The 20,124-nt window shown below is 43.9% G+C and overlaps 1 protein-coding gene across 2 annotated transcripts in view; it reads left to right on the plus strand.

The window, feature by feature from the left end:
* The window catches only part of LARGE1 (LARGE xylosyl- and glucuronyltransferase 1), a 593,562-nt gene that overhangs the window by 519,506 nt on the left and 53,932 nt on the right, over positions 1-20,124 (plus strand). The window lies entirely within an intron of this gene.

Consider the following 20,124-nt stretch of genomic DNA (forward strand, 5'->3'; position numbering starts at 1 on the left):
TGACCTTTTCCAGTCCTGTGGCCACTAATGAGTTTTCCAAATTTGCTGGCATGAAGTGGGCAGCACTTTCACAGCATCATCTTTTAGGATTTGAAATAACTCAGCTGGAATTCCATCACCTCCACTAGCTTTGTTCATAATGGTGCTTCCTAAGGCCCACTTGACTTCACATTCCAGGATGTCTGGCTCTAGGTGAGTGGTCACACCATCGTGGTTATCTAGGTCATAAAGATCTTTTTTGTACAATTCTTCTATGTATTCTTGCTACCTCTTCTTAATATCTTCTGTTTCTGTTCAGTCCATACCATTTCTGTCCTTTAATTGTGCCCATCTTTGCATGAAATGTTCCCTTGGTATCTAATTTTCTTGAAGAGATCTCTAGTCTTTCCCATTCTATTTTTTCCTCTATTTCTTCGCACTGATCACTGAGGAAGGCTTTCTCATCTCTCCTTGCTATTCTTTGGAACTCTGCATTCAGATGGTTATCTTTCCTTTTCTTCTTTGCCTTTGGCTTCTCTTTTCTCAGCTCTTTGTAAGGCCTCCTCAGACAGCCATTTTGCCTTTTTGCATTCCTTTTTCTTGGGGATGGTCTTGATCCCTGCCTCCTGTACAGTGTCACAAACCTCCGTCCATAGTTCCTCATGTGCTCTGTCTATCTGATCTAATCCCTTGAATCTATTTGTCATTTCCACTGTATAATCATAAGGGATTTTACTTAGGTCACACCTGAATGGTCTAGTGGTTTTCCCTACTTAGTTCAGTTTAAGTCTGATGGAAGTGTAAGTGGATACAATCCAATTGGATAAAAACTTTGGCACCATCTTGTAAGATTGGAGTCGTACCTGTTTTACAACCTAGGGCTTGGCTGGAATTGGTCAAAAATTGAGACGTTCCTGCAGAAAGCAAACGGAGACAGATGGAAGTCAGGTCCCGCATCCTCATAGTAAATGACATTGTTTGAGTAGGAGACAATGTGGTGGACTTAAACTCTCAAGTCTTATTTACATACCCGAAAAAAAAAAAAAAACCATAAAACTTTCACCAAAATTGGTGAAACTAAAAACCCTGGCAGACCTTAAAAAAGAAGGAAATTATGACACAGACTATAGCATTGATGACCTTTGAAGACGTACTAAGTGAAATACTCAAAACACAGGGCAAATACTGTCTGAGTCCACTTATGTGAGATACCTAGAATAGTCAAATTCGCAGATACAGGAAGTAGAATACAGGTTCCCAGGGGCTGCGATTAGGGGAGAATGTGGAGTTAATGGGTACAGAGTTTGAGTCTGGGATGCTGAGAAAGTTCTGGAGACGGACAGTGGTGATGGTTGCACCGCTATGTGAATGTGCTAAGGGCCCTGAACTGTACACTTAGAAATGCTTTAAATCATAGCTTTTATATACATTTTACCACAGTAAAAAAAAGTATAGGGGTGGAAGGAACTTGGCAAGTGTCCTATGAAATTGGTTGTTCCTAGAAGGATTAGTATGAGCTTCATTAAAGAAACCAATCCTAAGCCAGTATATTTGGCGTGATTTCTGAATAGCTCTATATCGGCAGCCACATTTGTGAATTTTCAATTTTGACATTTTATAGATGCCAACAAAGCTTGGTCTCCAAGTGTGTGTCCCACCTTCCCACCACACATGTACCAGTGTGCTCATGTTCCAGTCTTTACTGAGTGGTACTATACGCCAGGCACTGTCACAGGTCCTTATGATGTTGCAGACAAAGCCACTGGTCACATACAGCTTAGGCATTGATGCAGCAAATTTGATTTTGCTTAGTGGTTGCTTCATTATTCATTTGATGGGTTCATAGTGACAATGATTTGTGAACCCTCTTTGGCAGCCTCTTCTGTATGTAAGTAGAGGAATTTCCATGATATGACAGAACCACAAAGAATGATTTAAACCAAGTTTATTCATCCATATCTTTTTAGATAAACCTAGAAAAGAAGTCATTTTACCCACTTACAGCTTATCTCACAAAGGCTGACACTGAAGCCTGAAATACAGGCCGTATACAAGCAGAGGAGCTGCCCTGGAGTGAGGGGAGAGAATTAAGGGATGAGGGAGAGGGATTGGAGGGTCTGAGCCCCACCCTCTGGGTCTTACCAGAGTTTGAACATTGATAAGGAGCCTAAAGAGCTGGTCCAAGAACCCAGCATGTCTGTAGGTCCTTCCAGGCCAACCTGGTCCTCAGATTCCAGTGAAAGGTGCAACTTTGTTTTCTTCCTTCTTCCTCCCACCCTCTTCATTCATTCATTCATTGTGTTCAACATCTGTAAAGAACCTCCTGTTTGCTGGCTATTATGTCCCTTCCTGGGGAGTATCCAGGGTACCCTGAGCTCTGCTCTCCATCAGCTCACACTCTGCTGCCCAAAAGGGTAGCCAACCTGTGAGAAGCCCACCTGTGGGACCCCCAGGCACCTGAGCTGGGTCAGCTGATGGCAAATGTCAGCTTAAGCGAGAGTCATAAAATTAAGTTAACCTTGACTGTCCTTTAGGGCAAACCAGGGCCAGGCCTTTTTGTGGTGGATCGTGCAGTGGGACACTTACGTACTCTCCTCCTGGTTCTCTGTGGAGAGGTTCCTTCTCACGGTTCCTTCAAGTCAAACAAGAAGTTAAGGACCTTCACAAATCAACTGAAGAAGAGTCCTGGATTTTTGCATCTCCTCCACTCTTTTGCACTCATCTCACCCACACCTCATCTGACAGTTTTGTTTTGTTTTTTTAGTCATTTCTTTTCATTGAGTTGTTCCAGAATGTTTAACTTGCCTTTCATGGAAATAGTGACTCTCGCTTAATTCAAAGAATGTTTAATTGCATTTCCAATCACATTTGAAGTAAAAGTGACATAGGAACACATTTGGTGACAAATACGGCTTCCTCCTGGTAGCACAGAGCTCAATGTAGGAGCTGAGAGGCTCCCACTTCCTGCTAGAGAAGGGTTTACCAGCCTTGGCATCTAGCTTGCCCTGGATGTCCGCTGACAACTTTGTGCTAAGTATAGGTTGGTTAAGAGAAGGTCTAAGGGGAGAAATGGTTTCATTGAGGAGGCAGAAGTAGATAGGCTTTTGGAGCTAAGCAATCTTGTAAATTCTAATGACAGTTCTGCCTCTTATCAGTTCTTTCTCTGAAGGACTTGAGTAAGTCACTTAACCTCTCAGGCTCAGTTACAAGATTCTCGATAAAATGGAGGCCATTATTCTCGCCCCATCTCAGGCAGGCCCCTTGAGTGCTCCATTGAAATGCACTTGACTTTACCTCAGCCTTTTGTGTTTCAAAGACCTTCATTTTTATCTCTTCCATCCTAAAGCTTGATGACTCAGCCTTCCCTGGCTAAATCTTAAAAGAGAAGGACCCCGAGGAGCAACTTTTTATCCCCTCACCAGGAGTGCAGACTCAGGAGACCAGCAAAGAAGCTGTGGGCTGGCTTAAAGGAGGGAGATAGGAAGAGATTCTAGGAAACTGTCTGGTCCTTGAGTCTTGAGTAGACTGTTTATTAGGCAAGGAAGCCCTGCTCAGAAATAATGGGCAAGGGCAGGAAGTGGCAAGCAGAGGGTCCAGTCCTCAGGTCTGAAGAGCCCAAGGTTGAGTAAGCCATGATTCCTGCCCTTGGGAAAGTCACAGACTATTTAGGATTAACCAGTAAGGAAATAGAAAAATCCCAGTGCAGCCTGCTAAGTGCTGTGAAAGGTGAAGAAGTGATAGTGTTAGTTACTCACTGACTCTTGGCGACCCCACATAGCCTGCCAGGGTCCTCTGTGCATGGGATTCTCCAGGCGAGAACACTGAAGTGGGTAGCCATTCACTTCAGGGGATCTTCCTGACCCAGGCATCAAACCCAGGTCTCCCACGTTGCAGGCGGATTCTTTACCAGCTGAGCCACAAGGGAAGCGCTCAGTGCTGGGAAGCAGGGAAATAAAGGGAGCGTGAGAGCCGCAGGAGGAGCCCTGTCTAGTTGGGGCAAAACGCCATCTGTGTCTTGGAGGGACTTCTGTATCCTGTTATGCAAATTCGACTGCTTCCGTGTCCTCTGCCCTCACGTCACTCTTTAGCCCCCGAACACCCAGGCTGGCCCTCTCGCCAAGTCTTTTCCCTGTTGCTCCTCTACTTAGGGACGTGGAGAATGGGGAGTGGAAACTCACATGGAAGTTAGGAAGGACAAACCAGATGCTGGGTAGGCAAGCAATAGGGATGGCGCCATGGCTACAGAAACACCTGCCAAGAATGCACTGACCGCTTTCTGGGATCAACAGGAAACATCTCAGAGGAAGCCAACTGTGACCAGGACCTCAAAGGATAGAATGGAATATTCCAGGTAGATTGGATGGGAATGGTGTTCCCAACATGGTGTCACTTAAACTTGATAGTGGTTTCACCGGGTGAATTCCGTTCAGCTTGTTTTATACATCAGAAAATGAAGCATCATACACATTCGTCACTTACTTGCCCCAAATCACACAGCTCAGTATGACAGAGGAGAGCTGTCTTCTGAGTTCCCACCTGAATGTATTTTCCCAGAAAAATGTTTTTTGTTAGTTAACAGTTCTATAGAATTATTCTTGTGCGTGTGTGTGCTAAGTCACTTCAGTCATGTCTGACTCTGCGACCCCATGGACTGTAGCCCACCAGGCTCCCCTGTCCATGGGATTTTCCAGGCAAGAATACTGGAGTGGGTTGCCATGCACTTCTGCTGGGGGATCGTCCCGACCCAGGGATCAAACCTGCATTTCTTAACGTCTCCTGCATCTGCAGGCAAGTTATTTACCACTAGTGTCACCTGAGAAGGCCAAATTCTTGTGAACCCTCTTTAAATTAAGTGGATTTTTGAGAGCTAACCCCAGAACAGAGACCCTTAGTATAACATTCTCTCCTTGAAAAAACATTTGAATTTGAAGCAGCAGGCACGGATGCTGAATTTTTGAATTGGGAACTGCGTGCACTTAAAAAGAAAAACCCTAAAGGAGAGGAGAAAAACCAAGAGGAAACATGCCATCCATTTGGGGAAATGATCTATGTTCCTAGAGGCAATCTGTAGTATTTGCATAAGAGGAGTAGCACATAACTCAAGTTTTAAAACATTTTATAATACTTAGAGAGGTGTCAGATTTCGCATCTTTTGAGGAAGATAAGGGACCGCCGTGGATTAGCATCCTGAGCCTGCCATAGCTAAGCAGACTGCAGTGAAAAATGAAGCAGGGGAAGCCTGAGAGAGGGTAATAAGAATGATGAATGGTGAGGTTGATTTTGGAAGATTGGGATGGATTGAGGAAGAAAAAACAGTTGCGTTGGGGGAGAAGATCTAAAATCTAGAATTACCACCTTCCATCCAGCCCCCTCTTTCCTTCAGGCCAGCGCCTGTTTGATTTCATTGCATGACCCACGTCCGAGGACTTGAGTGTTTTATTGTCTCCGTGCTCTGCCATGCCTGGTAAACCCGAGGAGTTCTGAGATTAAATATGAGGCGGCTGGCCCCTATCCAAGAAACCTGTCTTTTGGCATCATTGCTCTGTGGCTCATACCTGGGAATCGCCCATTCACCCAGCAAACGGGGGCACCCACTGTGGGCCAGAATGCAGCGCTGTCATTGGGCTATTTAACCTCTGCACCTTGTCCTCACCTGAGAAAGTAGGGACGTAATCATTCTACGGAGGAGATGTAAAGATTAAAAGAAGTGGCTCTTTAATACGAGACATGTAGTAAGCCTAGCATTCTTTCTTTTTTGCCTTTTGTATTTTTTTAAATTGAAGTATAGTTGATTTACAATGTTGTGTTAGTTTCAGGTGTATACAAAATGATTCACTTATATATGTATATGTGCATATATATATACATATATATGTTTATGTGTGTATATATATAAACAATATTTATATACAAACATATGTACTTTTTCAGATTCTTTTCCATTATAGGTAATTACAAGACACTGAATATAGTTCCCTGTGCTATATAGTAGGTCTTGTTGTTTATCTGTTTTATATATAGTAGTATATATCTCTTACACCTAGTATTCTTTTTAAAAAAAGAAAAAACTGCCAATTTCTTAATTCCATTTGTTTTCAAAGAGAAGGATGGTTTTTCACGTGGCGGTGCTAAAGAGCTCCAGCCTGTAAAAAGATATTTTGCTATAGCACATCTCAGTTGTGGTCTTTTGTTTTCTTGTCTTTTTGTTTGTCTATTTCTGGACTGTTATTTGACGTGAAAAGGTGCATGCCTGCTGTATTTCCATTGTGAATTGTACTCCAGTCCATGAAAGATAGGTCCTTTGTTTTATTTTTCTTTTGCTATCTGAAGTTTTGTTTTTTTAATTGGAGTATGATTGCTTTACAATGCTATGTTAGTTTCTCTTGTACAACACTGTGAATCAGCTGTATGTATACATCTATTCCCTAAAGCCTCCTTCCCAACGCCTTCCCCATCCCACCCCTCTGGGTCATCACAGAACACTGAGCTGAGCTAGGATTCTTGTTATTAACAACCTATGAGTATGGTTTGCACCCTCTTGGGGTAATGTTCAGTCAGACTAGCAGGCAAAACCTGTGAACCAGGTGTCTTCTTCCTCATCCACTCCAGTGCTTACCTTTCACAGGCCAGAATCGGGGCCCTGCAGAGGGGGGAAGGGGCTCACCCCAGGTTAAGCACTGATGGGTGGCCCATCGCCTGATGTCTTGACATTGTGCTAGAGAACAGTTCACCCAGTGGAAGGGACTTGAGGTGCTTTTAGCTAAGTCTTTTGTCTTTCCTCAACACTCACCCATTCTTGGCTCATGGGTAATTTTTAGAACTTAACTCCATTGATTGTTATTGATTTAAGTTATCCATTGCTGGCTTGGTTACACAAAGCTGAAGTTTAGGTGCATTTATTCCTGGAAACATCAACCCTAGAAGCCAGCCAATGACCCTTGGAGAGTTTGCCTTGCTATATAGCACTTTGTGGAGCATGTGGCCACACGATTCTGAGAACCATTAATGGGTTTTAAGACAGAGGAGAGCTGGGGAGAGGGAATTTCTGTATACTGTGTACTGTACCAGATGCCATATTATAAAATCCTGCACCAGGGAAATCTGACCAATTTTATGGATCCCCCAGTCTTTTCCCCCACACATTCTGTGTCAACGCACAAAACTGACTGTGGAATGCCTTTGGGACAGGTTCCTGAGAAGCCCACCGTAAGAAACACTTCCCCAGATACTGTGGGCTCTGTTAAGAAGAAGGGTTTTGAGAGAGTGGAGCACCAGCTAAGCAGTGTTTGTTAATTATGGACATGAGTCACTGAAGTTTTTAAGAATGGAGAGATGATGAGTGATAGGAAACAACATTTTTACCTAAAAATCCCTATATGAAGAGGGAAACAATTTCAAATATATATTTCTAAAAGCTCCATCTCTGTTACAGATTCTTTATAAAAGAAATTACTTTTACATTCATCACATTTACATTAAAGGGTCAGATTCAGGGGTGTGGTTTTTTTTTTTCCCAAAAGCATGAGATAGCATACCACCGACAACCATTTTTTCATAAAAGCAGAAATGCGTGAATCATCTTTACGTATGTCATCTATTATACTTCCTTTGCCTTGAGTTAACTAGTGAAGCTCTGTGTTGGCCAGAGGGTTTCATTCTCATTCCTCATGTCACTAGAATGTATTGGAAAAAGTCTGATATCTTCAATCTTTAGAGTTACCCAAATCAACGCCATCTATTAATAATAGTACCAAAGTACTGATGCACATGGGCTTCCAGTGTTTTTTACAAACTTGCCCATCAGTGATGCAGTACTGGAATTCAGTAAGGGGCGCTCCCTCTGTAACTTTTCTTAGAATCCTTTTGTTATTCCAGTTAAAGCAACTGTACCTTTAGTGATTCCACACATGCACTCTCCATAAAACATTATCATCATTGAAGTAGGAATTCACTGCGCAGAATAGAATTTCCCCAGGACATCTTTCCTGTAGCACTCACTGGGGAGTTGCTTTTTGTGTATTTCATTTTCTAAACAGAATCTTGCAAATAACATAAGATGATGCACGTCCGAATCCTCTGTACTTTGATTTAACTCTATAGCAAACTCCCATGTAATTTGTTCTAATACTAATTTCTTCAGGCTTTCATCTGTTTTCTAGGACTCTTCCTACAATATTTGCTGACCAAGGAATTTACTTCGTTTGTTACCAGATTATCTTCTGTGTATTTTTCCAGCCATTTTTGCCAAGGCAGGAAAAACAAGTGTTTTCCTTATTGGATTTTATTATCTTTCATTTTGATGTATGAAATCTCCAAAAAGACTGCAGAACCCTTTTCATGGGGTTTTAGTGAATGTTGTTAAGTTCAAGACTGGCTATCACAAGACTTAAAACGTCATCAAAAATTTATAGAGGCTCATCTTCATATTCTGGATGCTTTGTTTTTAAATGTCTTGCTAACCATGCATCTTTGTAGTAACGTTAAGTAATATCTCAAGGCATAATATGCACTTGGGGTGAAGTTTTTCCTTTACGATCATGCTTGTAAATTGTTTTTGAAGTAGTCTTGAGGATTTAATTTTTCTTTAACCAATTTCTTGTCAGATCTAATTAGATAGGCATTTCTGTACTTGGGGATGTAGCTAAGAAAGCGCTCATGTTGGGAGCAGAAGAATCAGCTCAGCTGTTTTCTTGCTGGTCACATGCTTGTGTTCTTAGTATTTTCAATTGGTCGTCCCTTTGTAGAGCTCTTTTTTTGTTTTTAATATGCACTTTTATTTGGAAGAATTTTAGACTTGAAGAAAAAACCTAAAAGTAGCAGGTAGAATCGTTTTCCCTAATGTTAACATCTTTGTGTGTGTGTTCACTTGTGTCTGGCTTCTGCTATCCTTTAGACCGTAGCCCTCCAGGCTGTTCTGTCCATGGATTTCCCAGGCAAGATTTCTGGAGTGGGTTGCCATTTCCTTTTCCAGGGGATCTTCCTGACCCAGGGAAAGAACCTGCATCTGCTGTGCCTCTTGCATTGCAGGCAGATTCTTTTCCCGCTGAGCCACTGGGGATGCCTACATCTTATGTAACAACTGCCAACTTGTCAAAACTGACATACCAGCATGGATGCATTGCTGTTACTAAACGTCAGGCTTTAGCTTCACTTCACCAGTTCTTCCCTTTATGTCCATGGTCTCCTCTAGTCTCTGATAGTTTCTCAGTCTTATTTTGTTTTTCTTTCATGATTGACCTTGATACTTCGGAGGTATGAACTGATAAGGTAGTTTATAAATATCCCTCAAATGTGTATTCTCTCGTGATCAGACTGAGGTTATATGGGTCTTTGGCAAGACTGTCTCAGAAGTGAAAGGCCCTCCTCATGACATTCTGTCTGGAGGAATCTCATCTCTACCCGTGGCACCACTAAGGTTGATAACCACCTTTCCTTTTTTTTTTCTTTTTTCTTTTTGTATATTTTATTTTATTTTATTTTATTTTATTTGTTTTGGTTGTGCTGGGTCTCTATTGTGGCATATGATATCTTTAATTGCAGCATATGGAATCTAGTTCCTTGACCGAAGATTGAACCCAAGCCCCCTGCAGTCTTGGCCACTGGACCACCTTGCCAGGCTTCTGTGCCATAAATTACTATGTTTCCCTTTCCTTCTTCCTGTTTTGGAAGTAAGTCAAGATACCTACCCTGAACTGGAAGTGAGCAAATTGAGCTCCACTTCCTGGGGAGAGGGTGGAATCCACGTCTGTCGCTGGGGTTCTTCTCTAAGGAGTTTTGTCTCTTTCCCCCATTTATCCTTATTTCTTAGATCATGAAGTCATATCCCCATGGGCTCATATAGATTTATTTTGCATTTTGGGTTATAATGCAGGACTCTTTTTAAGTCCGTTGTTCATTTTGTGACAGTTATTTTAGTTAAATATTATTGTTATTATCAAGTAATATTCATAAATGCACTGAAAGAGATATTAGCATGACTGGTAACACACTTAGCCAGGCATATTTGTTCCTCAGTACAGCTCGATATGAGGGCTCAGGATCCTGCCCTCTGCACTGACACAGTGAGACGTGGAAACTCCAGTGACAGAGCCCTCCTGCCTCTCCTCCTCTCTCTTCTTCTTGCTCTGTCTGCCTCCTCTGTCCTGGCAGGGTGACTTCCGGCAGCCTCCTCAGCTAGTATGTAGAGCTTCGTCATTCAACAAATACATATCACACACTCACTGTGGCCCAGACACCGTCCTGAGCACTGATTGTGCATGGTGAACCAGATAGTGGGGCTCTGCTCTCCGAAGCTTATATTCCAGTGCAGAAGACAGATATCAACCAAGAAAACAAATGATCAAACTGGTCCTTTCCGGCAGGAAAACACACTGTGAAGAAATCCAAGCAAGGGAATGTAAAAGTGACGAGCACTCAGAATCTCAAATTGAAGAGCGAGACCCCTCTCTCCCCCAGTGACCTTGCAGGGCAACTCTGTTGACCCTTCCTGGGACTCATGCGCGTGAATGGTCTGGAATGTCTCGTTGGTTATGCCCTTCGAGTTGCATGCCCTTGCTCTGGCAGGTCAGGCCTGACCAGTAGGCCTGTTATAATCATCGGAAGAAGGCAAGGTCTGGTTCTTGGAAGGAAAGTGCAGAACATGCAGAAAAGCGACAGCAAGGCCTGCTGGGATCCTGGAAGCCAGCTTTGCCTTCTTGGAGTTTCCAAGCAATGACTGGGGGGCTGTTACTAACATTCTACCAAACTGGCTGCTCAACCAGCCTTGATAGCATCCCTCACCTGAAGAGTTCATACCTCTCTCTGGAGGTGGAAACTACTTCCTTCTGTCCTCCTTGTCTTCAAATCAACAGAGAGACCCTGGAGGACCCTGTGGGGGTTCTGTGAAAGTGAGTACACTGTAAGTCCTCTGCATATGAACCTTCTAGTTGTAAACTTTCAACAATGTGAGCATGCGTTTGCATGTCCAGTCTTGCAAGTTAATTCATCTGTCTGGCGTCTATTGTTACATGTGTGCATCCTCTACAAGCGGTTGTGCTTTTGTGTACTGAACAGCACTGTATACTGTACCGAACAGCAGAAGATATTCAGAAGAGGTGGCAAGAACACACAGAAGAACTGTACCGAAAAGGTCTCCATGACCCAGATCATCACGATGGTGTGACCACTCACCTAGAGCCAGACATCCTGGAATGCACAGTCAAGTGGACCTTAGGAAGCATCACTACGCACAAAGCTAGTGGAGGTGATGTAATTCCAGTTGAGCTACTTCAAATCCTAAAAGATGATGCTGTGAAAGTGCTGCCCTCAATATGCCAGCAAATTTGGAAAACTCAACAGTGGCCACAGGACTGGAAAAGGTCAGTTTTCATTCCAATCCCAAAGAAAGGCAATCCCAAAGAATGCTCAAACTGCCACACAATTGCACTCATCTCACACGCTAGTAATGTAATGCTCAAAATTCTCCAAACCAGGCTTCAGCAATACATGAACCATGAATTTCCAGATTGTCAAGCTGGTTTTAGAAAAGGCAGAGGAACCAGAGATCAAGTTGCCAACATCCGCTGAATCATCGAAAAAGTGAGAGTTCCAGAAAAACATCTATTTCTGCTGTATTGACTATGCCATAGCCTTTGACTCTGAATCACAATAAACTGTGGAAAATTATGAAAGAGATGGGAATGCCAGATCACCTGACCTGCCTCTTGAGAGACCTGTATGCAGGTCAGAGAGCAACAGTTAGAACTGGACATGGAACAACAGACTGGTTCCAAATAGGAAAAGGAGAGCATCAAGGCTGCACATTGTCACCCTGCTTATTTAACTTATATGCAGAGTACATCATAAGAAATGCTGGGCTGGAAAAAGCACAAGCTGGAATCAAGATTGCCAGGAGAAATATCAATAACCTGAGATATGCAGATGACACCACCCTTATGGAAGAAAGTGAAGAACAACTAAAAGGCCTCTTGATGAAAGTGAAAGAGGAGGGTGAAAAAGTTGCCTTAAAGCTCAACATTCAGAAAACTAAGATCATGGCATCCAGTCCCATCACTTCCTGGCAAATAGATGGGGAAACAATGGAAACAGTGGCTGACTTTATCTTTCTGGACTCCAAAATCACTGCAGATGGTGATTGCAGCCATGAAATTAAAAGATGCTTACTCCTTGGAAGGAAAGTTATGACCAACCTAGACAGCATATTAAAAAGCAGAGACATTACTTTGCCAACAAAGGTCCATCTAGTCAAGGCTATGGTTTTTCCAATAGTCTTGTATGGATGTGAGAGTTGGACTATAAGGAAAGCTGAGTGCCGAAGAATTGATGCTCTTGAGCTGTGGTGTCAGAGAAGACTCTTGAGAGTCCCTTGGACTGCAAGGAGATCCAATCAGTCCATCCTAAAGGAGGTCCGTCCTGGGTGTTCATTGGAAAGACTGATGCTGAAGCTGAAACTCCAATACTTTGGCCACCTGATGCGAAGAGCTGACTCATTTGAAAAGACCCTGATGCTGGGAAAGATTGAGGGCAGGAGGAGAAGGGGATGACAGAGGATGAGATGGTTGGATGGCATCACCGACTCAATGGACATGAGTTTGGGTGAACTCCAGGAGTTGGTGATGGACAGGGAGATCTGGCGTGCTATGGTTCACAGGGTCGCAAAGAGTCGGACACAATTGAGCGACTGAACTGACTGACTGACAGGAGTGTATAGAGTACAATAGTCCAGTATCTTTATTTCAAGCCCAGGATGCCCAGAAGTAAGCATTAACAGCAGCAGTGATGTTTTTGGCACTGCTATGCTTTTCAAGGTACTGTACTATAAGATGAAAAATGTTTTATTTTTTGTGTTTTTTTGTTTTTTATGTATCATTTGTGTGGAAAGTATTATAATCCTATTACAGTACTGTATTCCCAGTTGTGTTAGTTGGGTGCTTAGGCTAACTTGGTTGGACTTATGCACATGCTCTCGTTCATATGTTTGGATGTGGGGGACTTAGTGTAAAGTTTTAGTGATTAATTCCCTCTGCAGGGAACGCGTAGGGCTGGCCCCCATCCACAGTTCGAGTGACTGCAGAGAAGTCACGCTAGGCAACATCATAGAAGATCCTTGGGCTAAGTGCATCACTTTCCCACTTCTGGCTCTCAGAGGTCCATCTGGAATTCTTCAGATAGACCAGACAGAATCCAGTTCAAGTTGATTGGTATTCCCATTTTAGAGCAAACAAAACAAAACATTGAACATGATGAATGTTAGAGAACATAACTGAATCTTCTTGAAGTTATGACCCTCCCAGCCCTGAGTATTTTCAAAGTTATCCACTTTCCTGTTTTTTAATTTTGTGTGTGTGTGGTTTTTTTTTTTTTTTCCTCTCCTCAACCTCTACCACCTCAGGCAGGGAAAAATGAGAAATGTTACAGATGACAGACTAGACATAATCAGCTGTAAGACAGGCCTCAGATGCATGCCCTGGCCTAAGTGTCTACATTTTCCAGATGAGGGAGCTAAATAATCACTGAGTTTGGTCTTTCTTCCCCTTTCCTGGGTAATGATGCATTTTTGTCTGGGGAGAATTTTTTTCTGGGACTTGTGAAAACTCAGGAACAACAGGAACCTTTGTAAAAGGAGGCTGAGAGTCACAGAGGATCTGTGGCTTGTAGTCTTGAGTATCAAGGACACCGTTTTTATTTAACAGCAGCTACCTGGCACTTGTCAGGAATGAGAAAAGAGAAGGGAGAGAACTGGAATAGAATCTTTAGCAGTTGATGGTTGGGGAGCAGGAAATCGAAGTGGATTCCATGGCAGTCAGGAAACACTGACCAAGCCTGCCACTGTGTGTGCAGAGATGGACAAACACAGGTCTTGCAGTCACGGAACCATCAGTCTAGGTTTAAGTACAGCCTGAGGGTCAGCATCACCTTGAAGACAATACCTGGGGACAGATCACATATATTCCTGAGACTCCTGCACAGTGAGTGCCAGTCTGTTTCAGGCTCCACAGGGGACATCCTTCCATTTCTTGTCTCACTGACCCTCTGAAGCACATATTGTTACTGATAATTCCTCTTAACAGATTGGAAAATAGAGGTGCAGATACGTTGTTTGGGTGACAGAGTTGGGAAAAGCAAAGGTAACATTTGCCTCTCTCCCCTGCCCTTTAGCACTCTCCAGTCTCTGCCCAAGGAGTTATATCCACCTGAGTGTCTGCCTTCCTGCATAGCCCCTTCCAGGAGGACCCTCCTCTGGGCTGTATTGTCTGTATGCCTCCTACCATTCTGCCCCTGGCTCCCTCAACCTTCAGTTTATCCTCTTAAATCTTATTGCTTATTCCTCTTTGCTTTCCTGTTTTCTTCCAGCCTTCCTAGTTGATAGGGTGGCTGTTTCATGCAGTCTATAACCAGATTTGTTTTGTAATTTAATAAGCACAAGTGAAATGCCTTCATGCCCATCAATCCATCAGTCCTGGTCTTGACCACACATGGCAAGGCAGTTGCTCTTAGTCCTTTTTATAGATGAGGGACTGTCTTCATGATACTAGGCAGCCATGTCCAAGCCACCTCACAGATAAGAGCTGGAGCTGGGACTCGGATAAGGTGTGTGTCTTGTTCTTTTCTAGCATGCATCATAATCCTGAAGATGACAAGGAAAGGAACTTGTGAGACCATTGTCCTTCTTGAAGTACCAGACAAGGGAAGAACAGAGTAGCTTAAACTCCTTCAAGAGAAAATGACAAGCTATTTGGTCCTTAGACGAAGAAAAGGGGACTATGTTTCTCCATCCTAAAGCCCACGTGAATAGGGATTTTATAACTGATTTGCTGTAGGCAGACAGAAAATGAGGATTATTGAGAATGTCATCATCATGATTTCCATTCTTGAACAAAATTGCAACTATTGAATACTAACTACCTGGCAGGCTGTATGGCACTCAGGAAGAATAATAAGTCATGGTCCCTGCTGGTTCAGAAATTCCTATTCCAATGCTGCCAGGTGCAGGAATGTAAATAAATAATTACAAGAGCATGCAATGAGTTCTCTAATAGAATTAAATATAAGAGCATTAAGGAAGGACCCAACAACTGCCTTGGGTGTTATATTAGGAATGCTCACAATGAAAATCAGAAAACCCAATTTGTAGTGGCTAAAAATAAAATAGGGGGTTTGAATTTGTTCCCTAAGAGTTCTGGTGTAAGCAACTATAGAATCGGTTTGTAGATTAGCAGTGTTTTGACCTCACAGTCACAGAATGGCTGTCATGGTGCCAATCTTCACATCTTTATTCATAACAGAAAAGTGAGTGGGGTGGGAGAATGATATCTTATCTGAACCTTATGACTAAGAAATCAAATATATGCTTTGCCATCTCTTTTTGAGCAATCCTGGGCCACATGGCCTCCCCTAGCAGCAAGGGAGTCTGGGAAATCAGAGTAGAATCATCATGATTAGCTGGATCTTGAATGAATCATGAGCCACTCACGGGGGCTAGGGATATTGCAGTTCCAAACAAAATCAATGTTAGGAATGAAAAATAGGGAAGAGAGAAAGACTGCTCAGAGGCAACCTTCTGACATGAGTCGTCAAGGAGGGAATTACAGAAGAGGTGCATTGGAGCTCATCCATGAAGGATAAGCAGTCATGTGTATGGTAGGGAAGAAGTAAGGATACTCTAGGGAGGAGGGGGGCATATGCAAAGGCACTGAATCATGGAAGACATGTTCAAGAAATACCAGAAAGTTCTTTTCTCCTGGAGATAGAGTTGGAATTGTAAGTGGAAACAAGTTTGCAACAGGTTTCACTGCTGATCTAAAGAGGATAGTTGTCATTCTGTAAACCAAGAAAGTCAGTGGAGGTTTTGAGACAGAGACCCATTTTCCAAATACTGTTTATCTCAGTAACTGGAACACATTAGCCCTTTGTTCTTATTTACCTGGCATTTGCACACAGTTTCTGATTTCTTAGCAGTTTTGCACCATCTATTATTTTTATGAACCCTGTGGGATCCAGAGGGCTTTCCTGGTGCCTCAGATGGTAAAGGATCCACCTGAAATGCAGGAGACCCAGGTTCGATCCCTAGGTCAGGAAGATCCCTTGAAGGAGGGCATGGCAACCCACTCCAGTATTCTTGCCTGAAGAATCCCATGGACAAAGGAGCCTGGCAGGCTGCAGTCCATGCGCAGACAGAGTCAGACACAGATGAGTGACTAACACTTTCACTTGTGGGTTCCAAGTAGTTCAGAAGTCAAAGTATTGGCTACACTCTTCCCATAGCCTCATCCTTGTACCAGGGTCTTGTTTCTGTCTTTGAAATGCTTTTTCCTGCACCCTTGATGGGTGACAGAGTTTTTCTCCTTTCATCACATTGACTTCCACTGTCTTCTCAGATGATGTTTAAGTTTCCTGGACAGTAGTCAATTTCCATCAATTTCTCAGGCTGACTGTAAGTCTGCACTTATTTTCAGCCTTTACAGACTTTTCAGATTCAGTTAGATCACACCCCTGGGGCCCCCAATGCCTGGCAGCTTCTGCAGCCCACCTGCCATGCAATGTGGGTGCCTCCCCTCCACTTCCCCCTCGGATGGAGGTTCAGCTTGTATATCTGAGAAGCGCTAAATCACCCTGCAGCCTTTGTATTCCAGGTTTGGGTACAGTCTCTACATTCAGGAGGGGAGAGCAGGTATCATTTCTCATCCTGTAATCTGAAAATCTCATGTTCATTGCTGTAATCAGTCATTTGATGATTGCATGGGAGGAATAAGAAAGAGAGATTCTTAATGTCTCTACCTCTTTGAGTTTGAATCCTGCATCTCCCACTCTCTAGCTATATGACTCAGGGAGATCTGCTGAACTTCCCTTACCTATAAGATGGGATCGTGAGAATATCACTTGTAATATTAAGTAAAGGATCAATGAACTATGAGAAGTGAAGTGTCCAGAGCAGTGCTTGGCACATAGCAGGAATCCAATATATGTTAGCTGCTAATATTAATAATATTTTTATTACTGTGCTAATGTGTCCCAGCAAGCAGAATAAGTTAAGACTGGTTTTCAGAAACTCAGAAGTACCAGCTTCTTGCAAAAATGTTTTGGGGGCACATTCCCAGTGTTAGTTTCTCTCACATGTGAAAGCTCATCAGTGTATACCATCTACACCACCAACTTGCTGCCCCTGAGCCAGCGATGGTGGGTGATTCTGTCCCTCAAGGGACCAGGAAATGACATTTCTCAGTAGTCAGACATGTGCAGATCAGAATTATCAGACATATGCATCCTGAGTTGGAGTTTCAGAAGCAGACGCGTGACTTAGTGACAGGAACAGTGGCCTGGGAGGCAGAGCTGGGCACCGCTTCTCCCTCCGCTGTGCCTCTGGGCAAGTCCCTTTCTCCCTCTGTGTCTTAGTTTCTCTAAACTTGCAGTGACCCAGCCCCAAAATGACCACCAACAGCCTCTCTTTGCCATCTCTTTAAAAAGCATGCATCATACATAGTGGATGGTTATGTAATATCTACCTCTTCCCCTCAGTTGTAAATTCCAGAAATAGAACTTTGATCTTTTGAGTACATCACGGCAGCCAATGCAGGAGACCTAAGAAACATGAGTTCCATCCCTGGGTTGGGAAGATTCCTCTGGAGGCGGGCCTGTCAACCCATTCCAGTATTCTTGCCTGGAGAATCCCATGGAGTCTGGAGGGCTACAGTCCATGGGGTCACAAAGAGTCGGACACAACTGAAGTGCCTTAGCACATGCACGCACTGCAGCCACAGACCCTGTCAGGACCTGGCACAGAGCTATTGCTCATTCTAATATTTTTTTTAATGAATAAATGATGTGGTATAAAGAAAAAGATTTGGGAGTAAGACCCAATTTAGAATTAGGACGTGCTACTTACTGAGAGACTCTCAGGATTATTTCCTGTAAAATAAGAATGATAACAGAAAAAAAATTTGCCAGGTTGTTTTGAGGACTGAATGTGAAAGTTTACACACACACACACACACACACACGTTTTGAGGACTGAATGTGAAAGTTTACACACACACACACACACACACACACACACACACCCCAGAAGCCCTGACCTATGTCTAGCATATAATTAGTGTTAGGTAAAAAACAATAGATATTTTGCTTACTTCTATAGAGGCTAGCAAAGGGGAATGGAGTATTCTATGTTCTGATGATTAAGTCCTAGGTGACAAAGGTAAATCTGAATATATATTAATAGACTTAGCCTGCACTCACCTATCACAGGGCAGCCAGGTTCGTGCATGCTTAGTCACTCAGTCATATCCAACTCTTTGGGACCCCATGGACTGCAACCCACTAGGCTCCACTGTCCATAGGATTCTCCAAGCAAGAACACTGGAGTGGGTGAGCCATTCCCTTCTCCAGGGGATCTTCCTGACCCAGAGATTGAACCCAGGTCTCCTACACTGCAGGCAGATTCTTTACCATCTGAGCCACTACGAAGCCAAGTTCCTAGGGTTTTCTAAAACCCCCTTGGCCTGCTAGTGACCCACCATCTTCTCCCCCTACCTTCCTTTAACCTTTGCTGCTTTTTATGGAAGCTCATGTTTTGCCTTAAATGATACACAAGTCTAAATCCCTGTGCAGACACAGCAGAATGAGGCATAATGGGATAAGAGATGGCCTGGAGTAAGTGGAGGGTGGGAGGCAGTGGGGGAGCACCAGGAGGCCTGTATCCTCTTCCCAGCCCCGGCCTGGTCCAAACTCACCGCGTGATTGTGAGCGAACCCGCTCCTCCACAGGTTTCCCTCTCCACACCTGTAAAGCTCTCAGCCGCTGACACAGAACACGGTGGTTCTCAGGAACCTGGGGTTGGGGGTTCAGAGCTGGGTTCGTGTCTCAGCTCTGCAGTCTGACTGCTGTGACATATGGGCAGGTCAGAGCACCATCTTTGTAAAATGGACAGTGGGATTCCCATGGGCTCATTTGGAGCATTTAAGGACACGGTGTCTCCAGAGTCTCCAGCAGGTTTGTGAATGCGAAGTTCCGATCTGTGTGTTGGGAGGCCCACAGGCCGGCCCTGACCTCCCCCTTAGCTAAAGTTTCTCCCTGATGGAGAAGCTCAGGTTTCCTGAGTCAGATGCACATCTATCAGCCTTCCTGCTGGCTCAGCACTTGGCAAGCGCCGGCATCTTTCACAGAGAGACATGATCCCCACTGGGTGTGAGTGTCACCAGCTCGCATGCAATCATTTTAATGTCTGGCCCCAGACTTCCTTCTGCCCCGATTGGGCATGTCTCGGGAGAGTCTCCCCTCTTCTACCCTTCAAGCCCCAGCTGGTGGCAAGGGCCAAGTCTCCTTCTAAGAGATGCTTCTCTGAGCTTCCAGAGATGCCATTTCTTCTTGATCCTCCCTCCATGATTGCCTCCTATTACCTGCCTGGGGACCCATCTCCCCAGCAGGCCACAGACAGGCACTGCCAACAGGGGCCTCTGCCATTTCCCAACTCCGTATACTGTAGGCACATAATAGTCAGAGCCTGCATGTACTGAGCACTCACCCTATGCCAGGCAGTACTTCCATGCTTTACATGTATTAATGAGTTGATTTTTCCCAGCAGCTCTGGGAGACAGTGCATCCGTCAGTCCTGGCTGGAGGCAAAAACCATACCAATTATTTGAACAGAGAATTTAATCTTTAAAAATGATAACTAGATGTAAAGAGTTCACTTGGTAACTATAAAAGCAAAAATAGAAAATTGCAGGAAGCAGTTCCCACCCCTGGAGCTGAAGTAACAGAGGGAAGAGGTGGAAATTAGTCCAGCTCGGGGCTGGAAGCCACACTCTGAGGTGGGGTCTGCAGGCAGCTCCCGAGCCAGCAGCACCAGGCGGGGACAGAGGACCAGGAAGCAGGGTCTGAGTTTTGGAAAAACTGCAGAGTGGGTTTAGCTGCTGCTGAAGGAAGGAAGTGCCACAGCTGGTGTGGAGAAAGGACTTAGGGACAGGAAGCAAAAGGAATGGGCAAGTCTTTCTTCTTCCCCCTCCTGACTTTGTCTCCCTCTCATGAATAGGAAGTGGCTGGCAGAGCAGAAGTAGGGTTTGCAGAGTCCTGGCTTCAGCATCACAAAGCAGGTTTGGAGCTGAGAGGCAAAAGCTTAAAAGACTGATCTCAGCTGGAGCTGTTACT

Source organism: Odocoileus virginianus, chromosome 23, assembly GCF_023699985.2.
Source record: "Odocoileus virginianus isolate 20LAN1187 ecotype Illinois chromosome 23, Ovbor_1.2, whole genome shotgun sequence".
In the NCBI taxonomy this organism is placed as follows: Eukaryota; Metazoa; Chordata; class Mammalia; order Artiodactyla; family Cervidae; genus Odocoileus; species Odocoileus virginianus.